The 25,667-nt window shown below is 42.0% G+C and overlaps 1 protein-coding gene across 2 annotated transcripts in view; it reads right to left on the minus strand.

Moving 5' to 3' along the window:
- Nucleotides 1-25,667, minus strand: part of ATXN1 (ataxin 1) — a 216,097-nt gene that overhangs the window by 121,535 nt on the left and 68,895 nt on the right. For both annotated transcript variants that reach the window (XM_058810080.1, XM_058810071.1), the window contains one exon: nucleotides 19,614-19,753. The gene's annotated coding sequence lies outside the window, so the exon portion shown is untranslated. The remainder of the gene's footprint in view (nucleotides 1-19,613; nucleotides 19,754-25,667) is intronic.

The raw sequence follows: 25,667 nt of genomic DNA on the forward strand, positions 1-25,667 counted from the left end.
TGGAGAGGAGCAGCAGTGCTCACAAGGCAGCTGGTCTGAGGCTGGCTCTGAGCAAACAAAGGATCAGGGCATGGGGTTACACTAGAGAGGACCATCTCAGCAGCAAGAAGTGCTTCAGATGCAAAGCTTTGAATTATAAATTATACAAAAGAGAACATCCAGGCAAACTGCAGATTTTTAACATTCTATGTGCAGATCTTTACTACATTATTTATGTGCATGTTCATTAAGAGAAAGCAAATTGCAATGTATGCCAGAGATTATTAATTCCCTCCACTGCCCTTCAGATCCTGCAGTACCACGTGCAGTACTACTCCTTAGGCTTCCCTGTTGCAGTACAAAATGGAGGGTGGTGAAGGGAAAGGAACATACAGCACTTTCACAGCAGCTTTTAATGCTGTGGATTACAGGCCAAAGAAACAGCTTTGGGGAAACAGGGAGGGGAATCCATCTCCTCTCCCCAGCCTGCATCCCAAGTAGTCTCTGAGGAAACTTGCCCTCACTCTTTCAGTGTTCTACTTTGATCACACACATGGAACAGGCTGAAACCTTCCTGACTGCAGCCCAGCAAACAAGACTGTCTTTCAGGCCAGCCAAAAATAATGACCCCTCAAGTGAGTCATAGAGCATATTGCCATTTATTATCTAAGACAGTTGCTTTAATAGTGCTGCTACACTGGGAATTCAGTTAACTCACCCCACAGACTGGATTTCAACAATATTTAAGCTGCTGGATTTCCATCAAAGGCTTAAAAGACTTGGTGATTTTTCATTTATTTTTAGTTTTTAAAACCATACAAGAAATGTCAGTTGACAAAATTTATAGCCCAATGGCAAGTCTGGTGTTGGTTTGTAGGACTCCTGACAAAACCTACTTCTTTAAGAAAGTAAATTTAAAGAAAAAATAAGACATTGTAGAGTAAGAATATTCCTATCAAAAACGACAGGTAACTTTCTCTTCTCCAGAGATCAGGCTTATCACGTTTTTATGTGTACTGAACAGTCTGAGTTTTTTAATTGGAAAGATATCAGACAAACTTTCTTGGTCCTTGTTTTTTCTGCTTTCCACCAATTTTTTCCTTCTGCTTCTCACTGATTTTTGAAGACTGTGGCTGATAAATACTATCATTTTCAGCTAGTAGCATAGTCCTAATCAGGTCATATCCCAGTTCCCTGCCTGGGGTTCTACCCAACAAGCAACACTGATCCAGCAGAGCCATCCTCCTCTCTTGGTTCCCATAGATACTCTTTGGTGACCTTCTGACACATTTACTTGGCTGGCAAACAGAAACTGTCATCACATCAAGTGCTGGTCCCTCTTCTTCTCATTGTTATTAATATCACTCTTTTTACTAGTGGCACCAAGATCATTGCATACATATTCACTCACTGAGATTGCTGTACAGCTTCACAGCAAGGTCTGAATTGCCTCTAATGTGCCTCCTGCAACTGCTTCAGCAACTGAAACCACTCATACTAACCCAAAACACACACCAAGCCTTCTTAGAAGACATTGGGCCAGTGGAAGGCTCCAAACTAGAAATACAATTTCAAGACCAAATCCAATCACAAAGAGCTTTATTAAGCTTGGGATTTATAATGGAAGTGCTTCAAATTTCTTTCTTAAATTGTTCTTCCCAGCAGGCTAACTTTCTTTTCCACTGCCTTCCTTTCATTCTAAGGCATTTTAAGATGTTTATTTTAAGATCTTTATTTTTGCTATAATCTGAGGAACAAAAGAGGTCACTAATACCTTTTTTTGGTTTGTATTGTTGGATAACATCTGGATCCGAAAATGACAGCAAAAGAAAAAAAATTTCAAAAAATCCCACAAAATTTACATGAAGAAATCAAGGGTTTACTTTTCCTAAGAATATTCAAGTTGGAACAAAGGAAACTACAGAATAGCAGAGTTTTCCATAAATAAGTGATTCAATTTTCAATCATGGAAAAAGAACTACATTTAGAAAGGCATAATACATTACTTTTTCTTCTGGTAAATTTAAATTCTTCTGGTAATTGGAAGAACCAGATGGCCTCATATCTATGGAGTATTCATCTCTATCATCCTGATGTAGAAACATTAGAAAGGAAAAAATCCTACATGTCTTGAGAGTAGCCTGTGCAGACCACATAATAACAAATGAGATCATTATTTACAGCCTCCAAGCAAATGGTCTTTTGACTTTCATCAATTTATGTATACTGTGGAATGTCAAGTTATTATCATTTTTTGTGTTAAAAAAGGCTTGAAGCACTATCCTTCCAATTTAGCCCAAAGATAATACAATGATAAACTTCTACTCCCAATAAATAATCATTAGGACACTTCAGTTATCAGAATTTCAAAGCACTGGTGTTATGAAACATTGGTTTACTATTTAAGTGCAAGTGAAGAATGAAAAGCACAACTCCAAATCTCAATCTGAAAAAGGAACACACCCACCCAAGCATCACTGATGCACACAGCAAAAAAAAACATCCCAGCAAAAAGAAAACTTAAATGCCACTTTAACATTCCTCAGTAAAGAAAACTTCCTGGACAAGTTGTGTTGGCAGCTTCACAGCACCCTTTCCCAGAGGCTCACTCATGCAAGTCGATGGCATTAAAAAGCACGGTTACAACCATTGCTCAGTATTAAACAGATCTTTAAACTGCAGAAGAGAGGAAGGATGATGCAGTGCCAAGACTCCTTGGGTGGGACTTGGGAGATCCAGCCTCAGCTCTCTGCCATGCTGCCCTTTGGGCCATGAGTCTACCCTGGGACTCGACTGCAATCTGAGTGGTGGAGGCACCACACTGTCATGGACATACTTTATGAAAAATCCTTTTGCTAGGATTTTTTCTCCTGAGAAGCTGAGAGGCCTCAGAAATGAAATGTAAACAATAATTATCTGCTGCTGTGGAATGCAACAGGTGCATCTTTGATTGGTCTTATGTGGTTGTTTTTAATTAATGGCCAATCACAGTCCAGCTGTCTCAGACTCTCTGGTCAGTCACAAGATTTTATTATCATTCTTTTCATTTCCTTCTGATGAAATCCTTTCTTCTATTCTTTTAGTATAGTTTTAATATATCATTTTCTTTTAATATAATATATCACAAAATAATAAATCAGCCAGGACAGACACAGGGAAGCCTGAGAGAATTCAGGCTGGTTTTGATGGGCTGCATGCAGGCTCTCTGCATGGTGGGCTCAGGAAGTGTATCCTGCATTTCTGTGTTCTGCTTTTACCAAACAGATCAGTAAAACTGGAGGAATTGGAAGGAAGCTAGTAACTTTGACTTTGACAAGCACAATGAAATTCTGCCAACCTTTCCACTTGAAAAATTACTGATTTAGACACACTCCAAAAATAATAGCAGTTCTGTTCTAACTTCATGGCTATAGCTATGGTAACATTTTCAGTACTGCCATGTTTCTGAAATAAAATCAATGATTATTAAAAAGTTTTATTAGAATAGCTTTGAGATGAAATCTAATGTTCTGTTTTCATAGACTGCAAACAAATCTGATCAGTGCTGACATGAAAGGCATTTGAACTGTGCAAACACTGTTTTCTTCTATAAGCAGTAACAGAAAAGCACCATCCAGGACTTCAGGAATTGGTCTAGCTGATTACAAACTATATCAAGCACTGTCTCTACGCATTGTGTTAAAAATAATTTAATGATGGAGCTTTTTTACAACACAGTTTTGCAAAACGTGATGACAACTCAAGAACCATTCAGAACACAGGCTCTGGTTTTAAACTATGTTCATGTCAGGGAGGATCAAATGCAGATATTCTAATAGTACTTTTCTTTCCCCACCCCCTCCAAAAAAAACTTTAGTATAGAATGTCCTACAATGACACATCCCTCAAAGGATTTCCCTCCTGCTTGCCCACAAACTGTCCAGCCCCCACAAAGCTGAACGGATTGCATGCCAGCCCAACTAATTAATTCAAGCTTACAAATAGCTACCCAATCACTGAAGGCTATATACCTACACAGTGTTTTCCCACACATACTTTACTTGTGTATTTTATGCTTAGACAGCCTAATATATTAATCAGTATGAAAAGAGGAAGAAGGCAAAATGAACTGTATGATTTAAGCCTAGTTCAAGATCATATTACTTGTCTCAAGAGTGTAAAGTGGCCTTTTTGTGCATGAAGATCAAACCCTGTGGGTTGGTCTAACCCAAATATTGGTAGGTTTGACTTCAGCAGTTACAATCCCCAAGAAGGAAAATATATTTATAGATACGGTCTCAAAGACCAAATAGTTCTTCAATCAGTAGAGGTCTCATCCTGGAGGACATTGAATATGCATTGAACTCTTTAAGCTCTGATTAATTCTCCCAAGAACACTACTTGACCAGACCTTAAACACAGAAACAGTCTGATGATGATTTCAAACATGGTGGTTTTACTCTGCCCTCCTCCTTTTTTTTCCCTTTCTTTTTTCTTCACAGTTCACATATATTTCCTCACTTCACTGACTTGAGGCATACAGCAAGAAAATACAGTCATGAAACCCAGTTGTCATTAATTGCTAGTAACATCACAATTCCAGCCAGGAAGAAAAAACACTGCTGAAAACTCAATATATTTTTATCTACACATATGTGACTACAAACAACTTCTTTGACACCAGATATGCCATGCATTCTGTACCCACCACTGCAGCTTCAACCATGAACTTATTTCTGCTTAACCCTTTCAAACACAAGTAAGTTATACTAACAAATAAAACAAAACCAAAACCCAGAAATCAACCTCCTTGTGGTTTCCCTAACCAAACTACAGCATCTTTTGTCTCAAGGGGAAACCTCAGTATTTGTGTACCTGTGAACTGGTTTTGGTGCTTCTGTAGCTGATGCAAACATCTCCCCATGCACATCTCCCAAGCTGTGGCAGACCAGGTGTGCCCATGGCCAGGGACAGTGTAGGGAGCATTTCCCAACATGCCCAGACACCCTCTACACAAACCACGAGCAGCTCAGTTAACTAAGAGGGGCCTTTGGCACACATTTGGAGAAACCTCTGAACTCCTGCCTTTGTGACACAGCATGTGAAGTGCTGTACCACATGCACTCTGTAAACTTGATACCAAAGCTGGCTGGAAAATATCCACCAGCACTACCCTTAGCTCCACGTTCCCACGGTCAGCAATCTCTCCTAGCTGAAGCCACGTGTCCCTTCTCAGCAACATGTGACACTTCACCCAAAATATCAGCCTGTAAGGGCAAGATCAGCATCAGCCAGCCAGGAATGAGTTTTTTGGGTAGGTGTTGGGGGCTTTTTTGCTTGTTTTGTCTGTTTTTGGGGGTGTTGAGCCAGTTCTATATCATGATGCTAAAGCAACAGCACCAATGTTGGTGAGGCCAGTGCAAAATGGCGTCATCAGCTTTGGCACTTCCCTTCTAGGAGGATGAGAGTATCTTAACTGAATGTCCAAAACATTAAATCTACTTTCAGTAACGGACAGAAAATGATACTTAACCAGAAGGCTGTAGTAACAGCTCTGTATCTCAATCACAGGCCCAGCACAAGCAGCCACAACTCACAGTGCCTGTACCATGTACTATCAGTACCCAGATCTGGAGAGCTGAGGTGTCACTCCTACCCTCTCCCTCAGCAAATGGTCAGTTTGTCAACAGAGAAAAATTCTGCTAGGAAGTGAAGAGATTAGCAACTCATTTCCATCTAATCACTGAGCAATATTAATAAAAAGGGGTCCACTTTAAAGCAGCTTACTTATACAAGCAAAAACTGGGGTAACACACGTAATTTCAGAGGGGTAACAGGAAAAGATTTGTCCTTTAGCTATAATCAATGAAGACCAAACACAATCTTGCAGTTCTGTATGGAAAGGTCTCAAGCATTGGGGAGGAGGTCTTCAGTCAGTGCTACCCGTTTCAGTGACAGATGAATCAGGCTGACAGAGTGCCCATGTTTTGAACTTTCTCGTATAAAGGATAAATATAAACAGTCACATAGAGCAGATGGACAGTCAGACAGCTATTAAAAGCTCCACAGATAACCCTCTGGCACTATCACCCACATAAAACAGATACTGAAGAAATTTCATACACAATAGTTCTCAAGCTCAGATATTCTAAGGCAGTTAAGATCCAAAGAATATGCTTTTTAAATTACACAGATGATTGTCCATTTATTTGATAAGAGAAAGCCAGGCACATTCAACAACACACTTATTGAACCATTTACAAAGCAGAATTCACTTTTTTGCTTCTCATTTTTAGTACACACACAGAGAAGGAATTAATAACTATTACTAACCAGAGCAATACTGGAGCTTGTCAAATAAAGATACACTTATTTTCAAAGTATTGCTCTTGCTAAAATTTACCAAAAATATTGTACTTCTGATTGCTTCTCACAACAGTCACTGTAGCAGCACAAAGCCGGGCAGAGGCAGCCGAACTGACACAAGTTGCAATCTCTGGCACTGTGTGCTTTTTAGCACAGCATTTTGAACTGGCAATGGCAAAGAAAGCATTTTTAAGCAGATTTCAATGAGGAGCTCCCAAGAAAAAGGTTGTAATTGCGGACTTTTACAGATGTTCCAACCTGCAATGCTTCACTCCCACTATTGTTCCAAACACTGAGTACACACCCTCCACTCCACACACACTCACACGCAGACACACGTGCATGCTCACATGCACTCAGTGTCACACCATGTACTTCACTTCTAATAGTAAACCTGACAAAAAGGAGTTTTATTTTTACACTTTCACACCTCCCACTCCTCATTAATGTCAGTCAGCATCTTCTGCATACTACAGAAGTACACACTGCAAATATACATGGCTTTATCTGTGCTCTGCGCAGGGCAGGGGCAAAAATTTCCACTCTTGCTAGAAATTGAGTAGGCTCTATGTGATGCATTCATAGAGGAAGGATCTGGAGATGCACAACCCTTCTTCAATGACCCTCCTGAGGGATCAATTAAAATGCTCTGACTTTTGGGGAGGATGTTTCTGTTGGTTGGTTTGTGCTTTTCACCCTGCAGCTATGAATCGGAAGCAATTCTCCAGTTAAGAAGAGTTGTTGCAGACTTCCTGAGGTGCAAGAGCATTCAGAAACCTTCCTGTACATCCTGACAGCTGCCAGGAACAGTGGCAGCAGTGGGAGGGACAGCAAAGGAATTTAGCCAGTGACTTCAGCAGAGCCAGTCTACACTGTTTGGATATCCACGGACCAGAGCCAGCCCATTAAAAGCACTGGTACTCACAGGGTAAGCACCTCTACTTGCACTCCCCAGCTGTCCCAATAACCACCCCAGTAGCAGAGCTGAGGGTGAGAAAATCTTGTTCCCCAAACCCAAAGCAGACAAACTTGGTTTCCCAGCACACACACCACTCACTTCTTTTTATAGGCTGCTTTTCTCTCGAATGCAAAAGTAAATCCAGCTCAGATGATTTCCCTGTCTTAACTTTTGTACAAGAGGAAGACAGAAAGCTAAAAAAAGAAAATTAGACACTTCATGAAATCCGTGATTAAGACACAGAAACTATCAAGACAGATGGGCTGAAACATTCAGGGAGCTTCAGTTCAACAACCCATGTATTTCAGAGATCTACAGTATGCTATTGTCTTCTCCGTTTAGAGATTTTAAATCCCATTTTTCACTGCAGTAATTTAACACCATTTCTAAACTTGGAGTACACTTATTGGGCAGTCCAAAATAAACCCCAATATTTACTCAACTAGCACATGGCCCTAGCACCTAACTACACGTTTTCCCCCCCCTCTTTGCTTCTTTTTTTTGGGTGCAGGCAATGGTCACAGCTGCTGGCTTGTGAGCTTGCTGGGGAGGCAGAGCAGGGTGACTGCAGATGGGGGGAAAGTAAGAAGCCCCCAGCTGCAGCTCCCTCTGCTCTGCTGCAGGCTTTGCTGCCATGTGTGCCCCGTGGAAGGAGCTGCTGTCACTGTCCTTAGCTGGGTATTGCCATGCACACAGAAATACGAGGCCAGCCACGCACGGAACTCCCTCCTACAAACGTTTGTCTCCCGAGGGCGAGAAGCAGAAGCCAATACTCCACACTCTGAAATGAGGAGCCAAATGCTTCTAGCAAGGGTGATCTGCCCCTCCACAAGTTCCTTGCTCACAGCAAGGACTCGGGCTGGTTCATCCTGTCACAGGATCCCTTCTTCCTTCAGAAATTGAGTCCTCTTTTCTGTGCAACACGCTAAGCAGTCACTCACACAGAAAAAAAAATAGAGGGGGCAGGGAGAAGAAGAAGGGAAAAAATAAAAAAGGAAACCTGTGACTCTGTGCTTGGCAAAAGCCAGTGATCAGCAACAACTGCTGAAAGCTGAGTCACTTTTTTCCCTTCCACCTGGCGAGTGGCTGCCCCGATCCATTCAGCAGAAAGCCTCTTTTCACCGAAACTGGCATAAATCTGGAGTAATTCCCTCCATTTCAATGGAGCTGCTCAGGATTTATGGCAGCGTGACACAACAAGCAGAATCCTGTGTGCTGAGAGCTACAAGCCCAGGTTTTCCTGCAGGAGACAGCGCTGCTTTGCTCTTCAGGCTGCAATGCCAACCATGCAACCGCACTGATGCCACGGCTTGTTCTATTTTTCCTGATGCTGTCATCTCCAGCAGATGCTCTGCAAGCAGGACCTTTGGAAAAATCACCCTCTTTCACACACTGCAGCAGAATTTTTATGACCAGAACATTTATTAGCTTGAATTAATTATTTTTTCAGATTTCATTTTTTCCCTCAGATTTCATTTAATGTTTTAATTTGGTATAGCAAAGTTTTATAAAATTATTTTTTAACATCTCTGGGCTGTGTGAAACAGAGTTCAGAAGACAGCAGAAATATCTTCTGTGCAGATGATGTGTGAATAAGTAAGGGATGAGATCAAGATTTAAGGAATACCAATCAGCTTTACCAGACAATAATCTACTCTATTTATGTTCTCAGCTTAAAAAAAAAGCATTGCTAGTGGATTTATGCATGCACTGTAAGCAGGGAAAAACCCTGAAAAAAAACTACCAAGTACTCCCCCCAGTATGCAATGCAGTGGCAAGCAGAATAAAAAATGGCAAATGAATATAATCCCCAGCCTTGGAAACAGGGCTATTCCAACAGAGAAGAGCTTCAGCTTTACAGTAAACACATCACCTATGTAAAAAAAATGCATTCACACATATACCAAGGCACTGGCAGGGTTTTCAGGTTTTTTCTAAACAAATGCAATGAGTCTTGTCTGTCCTGGCTAAGTACATTTACAACATTCAAGCACGGGATGTAGCTGCCTAGAAACAGCAGTGCTCATGTCGTCCTTTCAATATGGGGAACACAGTGTGCTATACAAATATTAATTTAGCCTGAACAACCAGTGAGGTATGCAAATATTACTCCCAGCTTCAACTGGGATTGATTTGAGTACAGAGGAACAGCGAGGGGGATTTTTAGCAGTGCTTCAGGAAGCCAGCTCCCAGTCAGGGAGAGCTGGAATCCTGCATGTCTGCAAGGCTCCTTCAGTAGCCCTGACCAACCTCCTAGACCTGCCTGTTCTCTTCAGGCGACCCAGATGAGCAAACATTTTCTGTGTCCTGACTGGTTATGCTGCCAAATTCAACAAGGCAGTTGTGCAGACATGAGTACACTGTGCAGCACCTCCCAGGTCCTGGTTTTTACATGGTTCAAGAAAAGCCACCACAGCCACTTAACCAGACAAGAGGAACTGCAAGAGACCCCTGCTGGGCACCACTACTGTCCAAAAAGCACTGATGGTGTAAAAGCAGAGAAAAGCAGCAGGAGCTTCAGCAGCTGACACTGGCTTCTTGTTTACTGGGTAAGTTGCAGAACCCCTGGGGCTCAGCTGATGAGGACAGGGCCAGAGCAGAAGTCCAGCAGGTCTCGCTGTGCATTTTGCCTTTTTAAAGTTCCACCTCTAATCCAAAGGGAGGAAAGAAACATTTGTGAAGTCAAGACAAGAAAAGGAGAGCTGAAACAATGCAGATCTAAGTGACCTGGAAAGAATGATCTCCTGCACCATTTTTTTCTACTATTCCACAGAATAGCAGTGAAAGGCAGAGAATTGGGTACCTCAAGGACAGGGTGTATAGAATTGCAGCTGCACACAACACCTTTAGACCAGCAGCTCAAAGAAAACAATTCTCACAGCAACCGTGACACTGAAGACTATTCAACCCTCTTCCTCAAGAGCCTTGGTTTTAGCTTTTTACAACTCTGGCAAGTAAGTGAATGTAAGTAAGTGAATATTTTAATAGAAAATGCTGAACATAAACATAAAGTATATTTTAAAATATTTCGTTTAAAATCCTACGATATCTGCCTCAGACTGATATTTTGAGGACAAGTTTCAGGGAAAAAAATCAGCCATTTTGGAGAGAGCAGACAAATATGTATCACTGGCTGTTAAATTTACTTCTGCTAATTTACTGAGATATAAAATGGCTTCAGGCTGTGGACAAAGTCGGAAAATTTGGAAGAAGTATTATGCTGATAAGAGATGTGTTCTTAGCTATCCCTGTGAAAAAAAATCACCTATATTCGGTTAAGTTTTAATCTTGGGGGTGGGAGGCCAGCAGCTGAATCTTCAGACTTTTCAGCAATGTAAACTTCACACCCCAGGCTTTGACGCAGCTCCACATGGGCCACAGTATCTATGGAAGGGTCTGTCTGCACAGGGTTCACTGCAGAAGACTGAGCTCTAAGTAGTTTTGGGATTTCTGAAGTCAAGAAACCACAGTTAGTAAAGAAAGACACTGTACTTCAATGTACTATTCTTTACCTGGATATGTACAGAAACAAGGCAGAGGTGCAGAAAAGCAAAGAAACAGTTGGACCTTCTAGTTTGATTTTTTTTTAAAAAGAAAGTAAATCCATACAAGCAGCAAAGTGCAAGCACTTAAAATATCCCCACCACAGAACTTACAAGGGTAAATATTTTCTGGTAACCCAGTGTGCCAGCACAGAAAATTCATGGTCTGCTGTTCTCTAAAGCATCCTTCTCTTTCAGGAGCAGCACTCAGAGAGGACGACACAATGCCAAGTTACTCTCTCTGTATTCCAAGGCACCTCCACTCAAATGCCCCCAAATCCCACTTCTTCCTTGTCAGAAATCTTTGTGAACAAATTTCCCTTTTCGTTTATTTTGTGAACTGTGCTTGTCTTTTTTTGTTTGTAAACAAAGAAACAAACAAAAAGCCAGAATGTAGCAAGGCTCTGCCAGAACTCAATTAATAAATAACGAGCATCGAGTGGTTTTGATCATTTCCTTCTGTCTGAGCCTCACAAACTGACAGTAAAACAGTGTATGACCCTTTACAGAACAATTTTGCTATCACATTACATCCTCACTGGAAATTAAGAACACAAATTTGACATTTTGAATGGGAACAGCCCATCCAATTGGTTAAGTGTTATGCACTGGGAAGTCCAGAGCCAGCACAGCAGGATTTGCAAAGCATCCATGTAGCCACTCAGCAAATCCCAGCACAGCCTGCACTAACTCTGTCAATCATACTGCATTATACAGGTGTGACTAACACTATTTTGCTGGGCTTCTTGCAAGACATAACTTGAGCTTATGTTCAAGCAATTCCTCAGGATGTATGAATCCCCAGGGATGGGGAAAGCAGGAAAGGAGAGGAGTAAAGACATCCTATCCTGTTGCTACATTTGGAAGAATAGGGATGCAAGAAGTAACTTTCATATTCAAAACTGGAAAATGGGAAAAACAGGAATAAGAGGTGTTTAAAGATGGACGAGGCTGAGATGTGCTGAAAAGCTGTGTTCTGTCATCTGGAAAAAAATAAAAAAAAAGATGGCTAGAGAACACATTTTGCCACAGAGACAGTGTAAGGGAACACAGAAACACACAAACAGAGACAACTACATGAGCAGTTTCCAGCATTGTGTTTAAAAATAGTGGCCAGGAAGACAGATTCTCATTCCATCTTTGTTGGCATAACTTTGCTTGAGAGGAATATGCTAAATTTGTACCAGCCATAGATCTGCATCCTTCATTTATAAAGAGACAAACCCAGTACTAATAACACCTTTCTGTGTCCTGGTGTTTATGAGCACACCATCTGTCTGCATTTGGAAACTGCCCACCATACATGCTAAATTGTCAAAGATAAATGAAGTGGGCGAAAAGTGGAGATTTCCATGACTTCAGCCCTAGTTTGACTAACACCAGCACCAAGTGATCTCCATCCAAAGCATAAACATAGTCCTTATAAACTGTTTAAATGCCAGTGCTCTAAAGGCACAACTGTTCATGTGTTGTAATCTCTCTAATGAATAAAATTCAGCTGCATACACAAAGAAAAGTAATGTTTGTTGACATATCACTGAAAGGAAGCAAATAATGTCTCACAATACTAAGAAACCTGATGAAAATGGAAGGGAAATTACCCTTTGAATAATTTTGCATGACCCACAAGTTTTAGTGTGCTACAGGGAATACAAACTCAATCATTCCATTTTACTCACTTGCAGATACTTTCATTTTTTTATGTATACATATATATACTTTTAAAATGCACATTTACTCTCTTTTTCTAACTGTTTAAATTGCTTTGGGTGCAAAGGAAAGACTGGATTTGAACTCTTGTATGAATCACATGCACAAACTTTATGAAAAAAACATGAAGATAATAAAATAAACAAAACAAAAAAAGAGAATAATTTCTCTTCCCTGTCTCTTTAAGATACTGCTGCTTTTCAGCCACACGGTGAATGCTTCATTCAAATAACAGAACATGGATTTCTCTTAGTAACTGCAGCTATAATTGTAGCAACTGGTTATACTGCTTCCCTCCTATTAGGGTTGCAATTGTCCAAAGCAGAACACTCGACTAAATTGCCCTCATTTCTTATAAACATCTCTTTTTTGTAACAGAAAAAAGCCCCAAATGCCTTCAGAATGTTACCCCTTTCTTCTGTTACCTTCTTTTGCTTCTTTGGCACCAAGAACATGAGAAAACAATACTGCTTTCCTGCCTTCAATGTTTGGCAGCCTTTTCTTAAACAAAAACACTGATTCAGTGGATGCTCTGCCCACTATTACAGATAACATGCCTTTTCCAAAAGTGAGTCTCTTAAGGACAGTGTGGGGTAGCTTTATTTGCAGTCATTCACCAACTAGTATCCCATTTAGGATCTAGTAAGAACTGGCTCTTAGCATCTTCCTCTGCTGTATATGGCATTTGCATGCATATTATGCAAAACAGTGATGAAAATAAATGGCCTGGGTTGTTCTGTTTACTCATACAGAGTACATATCTCTCATGTATTCTCACTATGATGAAAAGGCACAGACATGAAGAGTCCATCTCTGCATGGGAATAGCATGTTGGGCAGAGGGGAGGCAGTAAGAAACTCAACTTTACTGACTCTTACACTGACAAGAAGAAAAAACTCCTGCATTGTCAAAACGCTAGACAAATTGTATCACTTAAAGCAGTTACTACTCCTAGGTTTCAGTTTGCTTCACTGGAAAGCAATTTTTTAATAGCATTATTAAGGTATCACACCATGATTTATTCTTGCTTGGTTTTCAACTTAAAGTGTTTTTGCCTGCTGCATTTCCTTTTTTGGCTTTAAGGAAGGGTGGCCCAATGATAATTAAATTTAAAAAACCAAACCCAACACAAGATATAACTGCTTTGATTTACAGGGTCAGAGGAAGAGCTTTGAAATGTCCAATAAATCCAAACACCATTTCCAGTCTTCCTTCTTGTTCACTCACTATTCTGTGTACTTTCCTTTCTACCCTTGAATAACATATGGATAAGCCAAGCATATTCCATTTATTTGCTCATTACATAACCCATTCCTGCTGTATTATCATTCCATACTTCAATAACTGTGCACATTCTTGTTACTCCATCACAATAAACCATCAGAACGAGGAAATAGACTTCAGTGTGTGGGTCCTCTCATTTTGGCAGGTTTAAGAAAGATCTTAATGGGAAGAGGGAAAAAGAGTGGAGAAGAATAGGAGGGAAAGACAAGAGGAGGGTTTAGCCTTTCACATGGGAAGGTATGTCAGAGGACAACCACAGTGCTTCTTAGCAAAGCTCCAGAGATCCAGGTCTGCAACAAGCTGTGTTCTGAGCACTGGCACAGGGTGCTGAGGACTGGTATGAGGTGCCGAGCACTGGCACGGGGTGCTGAGCACTGGTACAGGGTGCTGAGCACTGGCACGGGGTGCCGAGCACTGGCACGGGGTGCCGAGCACTGGCACGGGGTGCCGAGCACGGGTATGGGGCGCTGAGCACTGGCACAGGGTGCCAAGCACTGACATGGGGTGCTGAGCACTGGTCTGGGGCGCCAAGCACTGGTACAGGGTGCTGAGCACTGGTACGGGGTGCTGAGCACGGGTATGGGGCGCCAAGCACTGGTACAGGGTGCTGAGCATGGGTATGGGGCGCTGAGCACTGGCACAGGGTGCTGAGATCTGGTGCGGGGTGCCAAGCACTGGCACAGGGTGCTGAGATCTGGTCTGGGGTGCTGAGCACTGGCACGGGGTGCCAAGCACTGGCACAGGGTGCCGAGCTCTGGTACGGGGTGCTGAGCACTGGCACGGGGTGCTGAGCATTGGCACGGGGTGCCAAGCACTGGCACGGGGTGCCAAGCACTGGCACGGGGTGCTGAGATCTGGTCTGAGGTGCTGAGCACTGGCACGGGGTGCTGAGCACTGGCACGGGATGCCGAGCACTGGCACAGGGTGCTGAGATCTGGTCTGAGGTGCTGAGCACTGGCACGGGGTGCTGAGCACTGGCACGGGGTGCCGAGCACTGGCACGGGATGCCGAGCACAGCTGCTCCCACTGCAGCAAAGCAGGTCACTGCCTCACTCAGGACTGAGTTTCTGTGTCAGACCATCGCACTCGCTGCTGCCCCCAGCACCAGACCTGCACCAGTTGTCTTCCACAGGGGCTTCCAAGCCCCTTGGTCACACCATTGCATGCACACCCTCGCCTACAGCACGTGACAAGGAGGTGACCACAGGGACACTGTGGCAAATGTCATGATGTCAGCTTTTTGACCCTGACACAACAGTCAAACACAGCAGTGATACAGAAGCCATTGTTTTAGTGATACAATGCTAAGAAAGTCTACGAAAAGTATGAAGTTAATCACCTAATTAATGAAACTAAAGTAATCTTCCCTCTTAAAAACCTCTGAAGGAGCATCAATTACCTTCAGTCACTTAAATGAACAAAGTTCTCTATGGTGTTACTTCTCAATTCTCACAAAATACTCCTGGAAGTTTTTTGAGCATTATGGGAACACCTGAGTGCACGTGTTAAAATGCACATTTAACAAGCCTGGTTCTTCTCTTACTAAAATCAGCTGCCCTTAATTTAAACAGCAGGAGACCTGGGCCTTTTCCACTGCCATGTTCCTTATCAGAGCTCTATAAATGTCACATCTTTATTTTATTAGTGAAAGACATATTTTATAGATTAACAATAAAAGCGTTCTTGTATGTGAGTTTTCTAGCCCCTGTTGAGACTCTAAATTCTTGAAGGTCAAATAAAGCAGTCCATAGGAAGGGGGAGAAGAAAATGCTCTGCAATATCCTTTTAAAGAGCCTCCACAGCAAAGAGAGAATAAATAGCTGATTCGTTACATGGCTTTGAGGGCAGCCACAAATACTAAGACCACAGGTAAATGAACCTGGTCATGAAAGGAGCAGCAGCTCATCCAGTACCGTATCTACATTAGTTAACTTTCTTTGTGATTCAAGTCCAAGACTTTGCATTGTTCTATTTCCGCCTATTCCTCTGCTCTGGATTCCCTTTGTGACACTTTTATCAATGGAAAATCGAGGGAGGCATTTCCAGCTGGGAGCCCAACAAAAAAACAGGAGGTTCAGTCTGGTTTTCTCACTTGCACTGCAAGAACCATTTCAGCACTAGTAATAAAAGCAAAATTACACAAAGGGGAAAAAAAAAAAAAGACATGACCTGAAATTATTTTAGCATCATAAATACTTCACTGCTCTTTATTCTGCAGCATGGTTAGTGTCACACATTGGCACAATAATTTGCTAGCTTAAACAGAGCTCCTTGCAAATAACGAATTTGTATTAAGGGCCGCTGTCAGCTAGAATTCCAGGGAAATACAAAGGAAAAGATAACAGTGCCATTGGTCAGATCTACTCTTTGTTATGCCCTTGCAATTTTGACAGATTTATAGCTGCAGTGTCACATTATTAAAAAGTCTGACTGTGGCCTCTGTGAGTGGTGAGGAAAATACACACAAACAACAAGGGAAGGCAAGCAGCACAGTGGGAGCCACGCAAAATGGCTTGTGCACAGGGACATCCCCATAGCCACACCTGCAGGTGTCATTACAGCAGCCATGGCGCTGCCAGTCAGGTGCTCGGTTTAGCTGTAACCTGAGGAGGTGGCTTTGAAAATGAGAATATTTGTACTAACAGGATTCTCAAGGTAATTTTCAGGGGATAGATTTGGTATCATTTAAGACCAGAAAAGACTAATAATCATACTTTTAAACATTATGGCAGTACAGACCATTCATCTTGGGAGGCACTTGGTATAGTATAAACAGCGTAACAACTCCCATGCATTTATGTGAGCACCATTTAACACAAACAACAAGCTCCTTGAAGTCCAGGGCTATTTTCATACACCACCAAGGAGCTCCAGCCACCATCACCTCCTCAAACAAAAGAAATGTCTCAAGGCTTCCAATAGTCAATTATCCAACCACTGCAGGCTCTGCTAGTGTCCTAAAGACAAGTAAAATTTTTTTCTCTTGTTTACATGTGTAGCCTGTAAGGGCTCTGCTGAGAGAAATACCTTTTTCTTTTGGTAAGAAATCAAGGAAGTTATCAACATCTCAGTAGCACAAGCTTGTCAAAGCTGCAATAGGACAAGAAGAGAAAAGGTGAAAGTAAAATACAAGGGTGTATTTTCAGCATCAGATGCAAAGGCTATCTTCTTAAAGACAGAAAATATTAAATATGTGCTGTAAATTAAAAAAAAATCAGCAGTCACCATCATCAAATAGCCTGAAAGTTCAGAGGGCACCTGAGAGAACATTGTATGGTACCCAAATTCCCTAATTTTTTGGTCAGTTGGAAGAATATTTTCAAAATTTCACATGGATTTCGCGTACCTAAACTATAACAAATTGTAAACTAGGAGACCTTAAGAACTTACCGCTAGCATTCTCTGAATCTGTACCACAGACCTGTTACAGGGAACAAGAGTTTGGGGAGAATCACATGCCAAATACCTGCCCTGTAGATACCCCCAACAGGAGAATGTGCCAAGCAAGAAGGGATAAAATACTTGCAACGTTTTTGATGAGACTGGTGAAGAAGTGTCTTCATTCCTAGTTCCACAAAACCCAAGGTTTTTAAAACAGGCTACTTTTTAAACCCAGTTTTACACTGAGCTTTTTATGCCCTCCCTAAGTCAATAGATAAACTTCATAAATAACCAGGCAAACCCATAGAACTGGGTTATATGTCCAGCTCCAACCATATACTTTATTGTCTTGCACAACATACAGAGCCATTCTCATTAGGTAGCTGAGTGTGTAAAGCTCAGTAGAGAGCTAAGGAAGCTCCTAAACAAAAAATAATTTACGGGGCAAACTGTGTGTGGAAAAAATTAATATAACTTGTGTGAAGTCAAATGAAGTAGCTGAAGGAAGTCTATGTAATCCCAGCAGACACAATCTATATCACATCACAGGCAAATCAAACAGGAGGAAACATCCTTGAAAATATTCAGCAATTTGGAGTTTTCTCAGCTCCTAATCCAGACAGCAGCACATGAGTAGGTTATATTAACTAAATCCATCAAGGAAATCTCCATATAATTTCTGATCACTGTCTAGGGTCTGGTTTTTTGCTGTGGCCAATCTCTGAGAAAGACATCAGAACAGCAAAAAAACCCACACAACACTAAAACAAACAAACAAAAAAGCTCCCACAAAACAAGGGAAAATTACCACACCCACAACTCAGACCTAATAATTACAAGCCAAAAAATGAAGTGAGGGAAGAAATCACTTCCCATCCCTGCAGGTAAGGTCGAAGTTCTCTAGCAATATATTTGAAAATAATTAATATGAGACCAACAAGTTAAACGGCCTTACAGGGTCTTTTTAATTTATTAAATAAATTTTGCTTTAATCACATTAATTTTTCAGAAATGTACAATAATCTTTGTGGTTTAAAATGACTTTGTATTCATTTTTTAATGGAGAGTATTTTTATTCATCTAATACATTATCCTTTCAAGAAAATTATCATACTTGACTACAAGTACTTAACGGGGCACTAATTAATACTCCTATTTCTCCTCATTTAAAACTCCTTTGAGAAATGAGGTCAGAAACCTGGTTTAACACAGAAGACACTTCTCAGAGGCTAAAGGGGGAAGGGACTCAAAAGGCACTTGTCACCCTTCACCATGGAGGACATCCCCTTTGAACGCTGTGAAAAATGCATATCATATGATTGGCTTTTCGCAGATATTAAAATGAATATTATATGTGTTGTGTTAGAAAGTAATGCTGTATTAATTCTCTTAAGTAGTGTGTTAAATATAGTTTTAGGTTATAAAAAATGTTAAAATAGAAACTATGCTATGTAGGATACTTTTTTTTACAGAAAGGACTTGAAGCGAAATAGCAGCCACAGGACACCTAAATGTTTCAGAGAAAGAGCATTTATTGCCCTCTTATCAGAAGAAACTAACTTCTTCCCGCCTCGAAGGCGCTGTTAGGATTCAGAGGAAGAAGTTGATGATGACCAGACAGAATCCTGTATTTGAATGGAATTTAGGCATCATGTATGAAGTGTATGAATATGCAACAGGCTATTGTTTTTAAGGGTTAATCCTTTGTTAGCGGGGGTCCTTTTTCGGGCTCGTGCTGCCCAGGAAAAGGTACCCAGACGTCCGTAACTCTTTGGTTCTATTGTCTCATATTGTCCTAATTCAAATTATCCAAATTATTATTACTCTAATTGTATTACTATTTTTATAACCATTTTATTACTATTAAACTTCTAAAATTAAAAGAACCCAAGTGATTGGCGTTTTTCAAACGCCAAAGCCCAGGCTGGCCAAAGCCCAGCCTGTCAGCGACCGCTCCGGCCGAGCCAGCAGCTGATGGTAAGCCCCGGAGCAGCAGCAGTCCCTCTGCCCCGCACCTTATGGAAGACAAGAAGGAATTCTCCCATTTCTTCTTGTTTAACGGGGTGAGTTTTACTTTCCCCACTCTGCCCAGCTCTCCCCGGGAGAAGGGTTTGTCCCCCTCCCTCCCAGAGCCCGGGCTGCCGCAGCCACTTGTTCCCCGGGCCGTGACACAAGGACGGGCGGGCGGGAGGGCGGCTGCACCTCCCTCAGAGCAGAGTCCCCGCCTGAGCCGCGGCGCCGTGCCAAGGCTCCAGCAGCGGCTGTGCCCCGCCAGGAACGCCGCAGGAAAACGCGGGTTGCAAACACCTCCCAGAGCTGTTGGGGACTCGGGGAACTGCTGCGGGGTTAAAGGGCTAAAGCAGAGACCGAGCGCAAGCGTTTCTGAAGCTCTCAGGAAATTTGCAGGCACTCACCCATGGACTTCACATTTGGGTCCGCTCCGCATTGTCTACTAATTGCAATTATCTAAGAGCGGCTCCGCGATGGGAGGAGGGGAGGAGAAGAAGGCTTCCTTTTGGCACAGCTTCTTCAGAGTTCAAAGGACACATATGGCCTGCAAACACAGTGCAGGGAATAATGTAAAATTAAAGGAGGGATGAGAGGAAAATGAGAACGCAGCAGGGACAAGCGCTGTTCTGGATCTGCTTGAGTGGAATTTTAAATAAAGAAACAGGAGGGAAAAAAATCAACAAAACCCCCAGACTTATTTTAATTCCACATCTGAACAGAAGGAGGGATCACGGGAGGGGGCCCACATATGAAGGGCAGACCTCTGGGGAGCAGAACCTGAGCATTTCTGCATGGGGCAGAGACCCCGAGCCCTACGGCCTCAGCCCAGGACCCAGAGGACTGGCCAGAGAGCAGGGCTGGAAGCTGCCAGAGATACAGGGCTTTGGGAAATGTACAGCCAACACCTCCAAAGAGACAGGATGGGTTCATTTCAGAATAAACACGTGTACAGTACCAAACCTGCAGGGAAGGACAGCCTGTCTACCCACAGAGTAAAGCAAGGAAAAATAAAAGAGAGTCCAAATAGCGCAGATCCCAATTTCCCTTGCTCATCTCGCCACACAAAGAGAGCCACAGAAAAGTCAGCAGCCTGCTAGATGGTGCCTGTGTCCATGCCAAAGGCTGACACCTGCTTGTGGCCTTGTCTTTGTTAGGGCAGAAACCAAAGGCTGTTCTTCTCACTGCAGGGCATATCAAGCACAAAAAGAAATAAATAAACAAAACAAAAAAAAAAAAATCCACAACAATTCTCGGTTGTAATTTCTACATAATTATTGCACAACAACCACCCATAATAAGAGAATGAATTTATAACCACACACAAGCTATATTTACCAGTGGACTGGTTACAAAGCAAAACAGCAGGAAACCACAATGTGTCTTCATCTTAGCTCCTCAGCAGTGGTGCAGAGCAAGGCTGCCCGTGCAGCAAGGCAGGCTGGCCAGGTGAAACCCAGGCACAACCACAGAAGAAGAGCACAGCCTTATGGGGACAGAACCTGGACCGAGCAGGGCACAAAGATGCTACCTGGTAGTCAAGGGAAGCTATGCAGAGGTGCAGCTAGAAAGACTTGTTTGTCCTCAGGGTTAAACAGTCAGCCACACTGAGAAAACTGAAGGGAGTCTTGCCTCCCAACTATCCCAGCTTCCAGGAATTTTGATACCTAGGCAGAATAAAAAAAAAAAAAAAAAAAAAAAAAACCTAACAAAAACCAAATTTAAAAACCACCCCACAACTGGACATGTGCACCCCTGTGCAGTCAGGATCCCCAAGATGAACCATCCCTGCCCCTTGAAATGAAGAGCCACTCGCAGACAGCACTTTGTTCTCCTCCCATCAGCTATTCAAGTCAGCCCCATGGCAAAACGGGCACAATTCAACCCAAACTGGGACAGTGGGACTGTGCCACAAGAGGAGGCCTGATGAGGTCAGCAGCTGAGCCCCAGATGACAACTTTTCATCAAATGGGGAGAATTGATCTGGGTCTGCCTACCAAACACCATAAATCGCTGAGCTCAGGGGACCTTCACCCCTTCAACACTGCTTTTCAGGCAAATTTGGCCTCACAGCTTTGGAAGTTACTGGGCAATGCACTTAAGGAAAGACAGGCAGCGCATTGACAAGAGCCCCATTTCCTCAGGCTGACACCATACAAGCAGGCAGCATCCCTGCTGCCAGCAGTACACCCCTGACCACCTTGCCCCAGCTGCTCCTCCTCACCTCCCTCTGTGCCAGTACAAACCCTCACACTTTCCAGGCCAGCATGAGAATGATGGCGAGCTAGATCCAGGAACAGATCCTGCTGAAACTTTCTTTCTTTTTTTTTTTTTTTTTTTCAGGGATTATTTTTAACTTGGATCCTTTCCCAGACCCAGCTCAGAGCATGACTACACAACGCTTATGTCAGCACAAGGAAGCCATCTAATGAGCACCCATGAGGGGGGCAGGATTGCTGCCATCACTATCCTCACCACCTTAATGAGCTTGTAAAACAACAGCCCATAGACAGCAGGTTAAAAAGTCACAGAGCTTCAGTAAATTGAGGATGGCACATACAAAACAAAAAAAAAAATAAAAACCAAAACTCATACACACAGGTTACCTAGCCACTGCCATGTCAAGCTGCCAAAACACAGCAAAAGCCCAGGGCCTTCCACTGAGGAAAAGCAACCCTGCACTCAGCTCCACCAAAACCCCAATGCAGAAGGGCTCCTGACACGCGCCCATGGAAAGTCTTGGTCATTACTACTTCCTAAATAGGACACACAAAGAAAACCCACAGCATGTAAACCACTGGTATCTCAAAATGACCTTTCTCTTATCTCTTTGGCTAGGCATGCTCTCTCTGCCCTGATCTGTCCCTGGAGAGACACCAAACAGCCCGGCCCCAACTCGAGGAAGCATAAGAGCAAAAGAGAAGGGAAGGTGAGCAGATCAAACAATTCTCCTTCCTCATGACCTGTGGGTGCAAACCCATCACAACACATTGTGTAACCTTAAACACATGTTAAGATGGAGACAAAAATCCATGATTACCGTTTCTGGTGTTTATGCTGACCAGTGCATTATTACTGCTCTGGTGGCAATCAGCGAATCTGTCATGAAAAGAAAGAATGTGTTGGGTTTGCTATCGATCCTTATAATTCCTGTCTGAGAATAATCATACCATCTTGAAATATAGCCCAAGAGAGCGTTATTCCGGAACTGAGCTGCTTTTGGAAGATGAGTAAAAAGCAGTTACATGCTCTTAGATATCTTCTTGAGGTTGCAGACAATTGTTCCTGGCTTTACAGACACATTTTCTGATCATTAAGTATTCTCTTTCCCCTGTAGCTGAAAGAGCTACACACATATAAAGAAAAATCTGGCTATCCCAAGAAATCATGTAACTGACTATACACAGAGGGCTGTCAGGTAGGCACAAAATAAACTAACTGAAATAATATGATTTTTTCTCCCTCTAATATCCTTCATTTATAGTCACTGTCAGTATGACAACCAAGAACAGTAAGTGGAATGATTTCATGCATGATTTCATATCTCAATATTTAATTAATATTGATATATTCTATATCCCCTTGTGCAGCAGACAGTTTCTATCGCTTACTTTGTATTAGGGCAACAGAGTAAGGCACCTCAAATGAAGCCTGGAGCAGTAACCATTTCCTCAAACCAGAGCTAAAACCTGGACTAACAGACTGTGACTATTGCCAGATCACCTCTTTCTCCTCACTGAAGTCTGGACATCACCAATGGATGGGGAGGCAGAAACACAAGCCTCTGATGGCATCCAAAACTGCCCCCAAAAATGCATATGAAATCACATATTGGAAGCTTGGCTAGAACAACAGTACCAAAGAAAACATATTAAGCTAATCCAAGTGTTACAACAAATTGTCCATTGTAGCTGGAAAACAGAGAAACACAGCCCTGAAAAGGGATCAGAACAATACTGACTTAAAAATTGCTAAGGGTTCTTGTTAAGTGCACATTCTAGCATATTCATAAAGCAGGTTTTTTTTGAAGGTAGGAAAAAATATGACAAAACAGGTTAACAAACTAAATTCAAATAGTAAGGAAAAATCAAAGATATAACCCAGAAGAAAGCTGAGCTAAGAAATGCACAAATATTTTGTGTGCGTATGTGTGTGAAATTTAATATAATTCCTAATTCTCAGTATCTTGGATAACACCTGTCTGTTTTCCAGACCTGAGTTTCAGAAGTTTACTACTTTTTCACAAATGGATTCAGAAGGACTGTGGTCTCTTTAACAGTAAACTTCTGTCCTCCATCCCACACATGTTCCCACTGACTCCAACCAGCCCAAAGTTAACTATAAATACAATAGAAAGTCAGATACAAAGGTAGCTTGTTGCCTAATTTTTCCCTTTTTTTCTGATGTGCTATTAGGCTATTCATAATGAATATAAAATACTTTTTTCTTTTTAATTAACAGGTAGTACAAACAAAGCCTCTAATATTTTACAAACCTAATTGATGCAAAATACTAGATATGTGTTCTAGGTCTCTGGTTTCAGATCTTTATTACCAAATTCTGACTTCTTTTCATTCCATTAATGCTTTCAACAGGTTATTAAAAAGCACAGTCTTGCTAATTTACTGTAATGTTCAGGATACCTACTCTAAAGTTATGGAGGAAATCAATAAATTGATCAATCAACAAAAAGAAACAGAAAAGTGACAAAACACATTTTGTTCTATTACTGTGGCAATTCTAAATGGTGTTTTAATTATTCATATAAATATCTCTAATGCATTAGTAAATGTGATGTATTGCACACCTACATTTTTTTTTTCTTTTTAATTCTTGGAACCCAATTCAGGAATGTGGTTCCTTGCAGAAATACAAAGAAGGCCTCTGAATACTTTTTTTAGTATTTGATTCTAAGTAGTCAAATGCTGTCCTGCTTTGGATCCACAATACCACAAGATTATTACTCCACAGCACTCTCTGCTGAGAGCAGATCCATAGAGAAAGTCACATAATGTCACACAGCCTTGTAACACACCACACAACACAGCCAGGGGGAAGAGGCACCTCTCCATCACTCTTGCCATAGCCAACAGGCAAATTCCCAGCACTGCAGCTTGGAAGGGGAGGCAATCGTGTATATTAACATTCCACTGAGAAAACTAGGATGAAGCAATGAGCTAGTGAATATCCTTGGGAAGACATGTCAGGGTCTAAATTCTGGGCCTGCCTAGCCAAGCCCCTCCTCTTTTTTCAATGGCATGTAAAATTCTGTGCACCTTCTGTATCCAGCACCCCAGGCAATGCCAGTCTCACTTATTCACAGCCACGTTCACTCTGCCTACCCAGTAGCTGCACTGAAGTAGTAAGTACCATCCTTGTCCCAGGAGAGACACCAACAGCACAAAAAAGCTGCAAAGCCCATGAGTGATTCTGCGTAGAGGTGGAATTTTTCAAATTATGATAATGAGCTTCAAAAGAGAGTGCACAGAGCTGCACAGATACACTCCCTTTTTACGTCAGGAGGCACATAAAGGGTTGACTAACCTCTGCTGCTTATTTTATGTTATAATCTCACCCCTCCCTTATTTAGCAACTTCCTCCTTAAGCCCTGGCATCTCTTCTCCATTTCCCTCACAATCTTGGGGCCTTTTCCTCCCGAGATTATAATCTACTGGAAGTTCCCCCTCCCTGACCACTACCCACATCCCTGTCTTTGTTCTGGCTCCCTGCAGCGCTCAGTGTCTGGACAAGCTTCACATTCACTCCATATTTTTTGCTCTCCTGCTCTTCAAAGCTTGTGAAGCAGGTTTTCATTCAGCTACCCTTGCCTGCCAGGATGGGGAGCAGTGTATGGAAACTGAAAAGAGCTCATTGAGCACCAGGTGAGCAGGCCTTTGCAACTAAAACCCAAGGTAGAAATGCTCACCGTGCGTCTTATTTAGTTCAAAGCCGAAATGTTTCTGTCTAGGATGTCTGTTTGTATCTCAAGTCACAGAGAAGCCATTAGTACCAATAATGTGTCATTACGGGGGCGTCAGCAGAGACTCCATAGCTAAGGTTAATTTGAGATGCATAATTTAAAGCAGAAATAAAATCCCTCCATTTCACACTTTAATGACTCAATTCAAATCATTCTTCAAATTTGACACAGCAGCTCTTAAGGGGACACTTGCATTTTTTTCATGTCCCTTTTTGCTTTTTCTGCCCAATTTTAAGTAAAATACTTATCTAGTGCAGAAGTAAAATACACAGATCTTCCATTTACAACCACTTTAACCTGTCTTCCCCCTCACATTTCTTTTCAGCAGTTTCATACTTCACACATTCACTCTGACACATTAGAATATGCATGATACAGGCCACTTCCGCAAGTTAAAAAAAACCAAACCCGTTCAGAGTTAAAATTTTACTCATTGTAACCCCAGGGATTTTGCCAAGAACAGCTGACAACACTGTTTATC

This window comes from Ammospiza caudacuta, chromosome 1 (genome assembly GCF_027887145.1).
Source record: "Ammospiza caudacuta isolate bAmmCau1 chromosome 1, bAmmCau1.pri, whole genome shotgun sequence".
NCBI lineage: Eukaryota > Metazoa > Chordata > Aves > Passeriformes > Passerellidae > Ammospiza > Ammospiza caudacuta.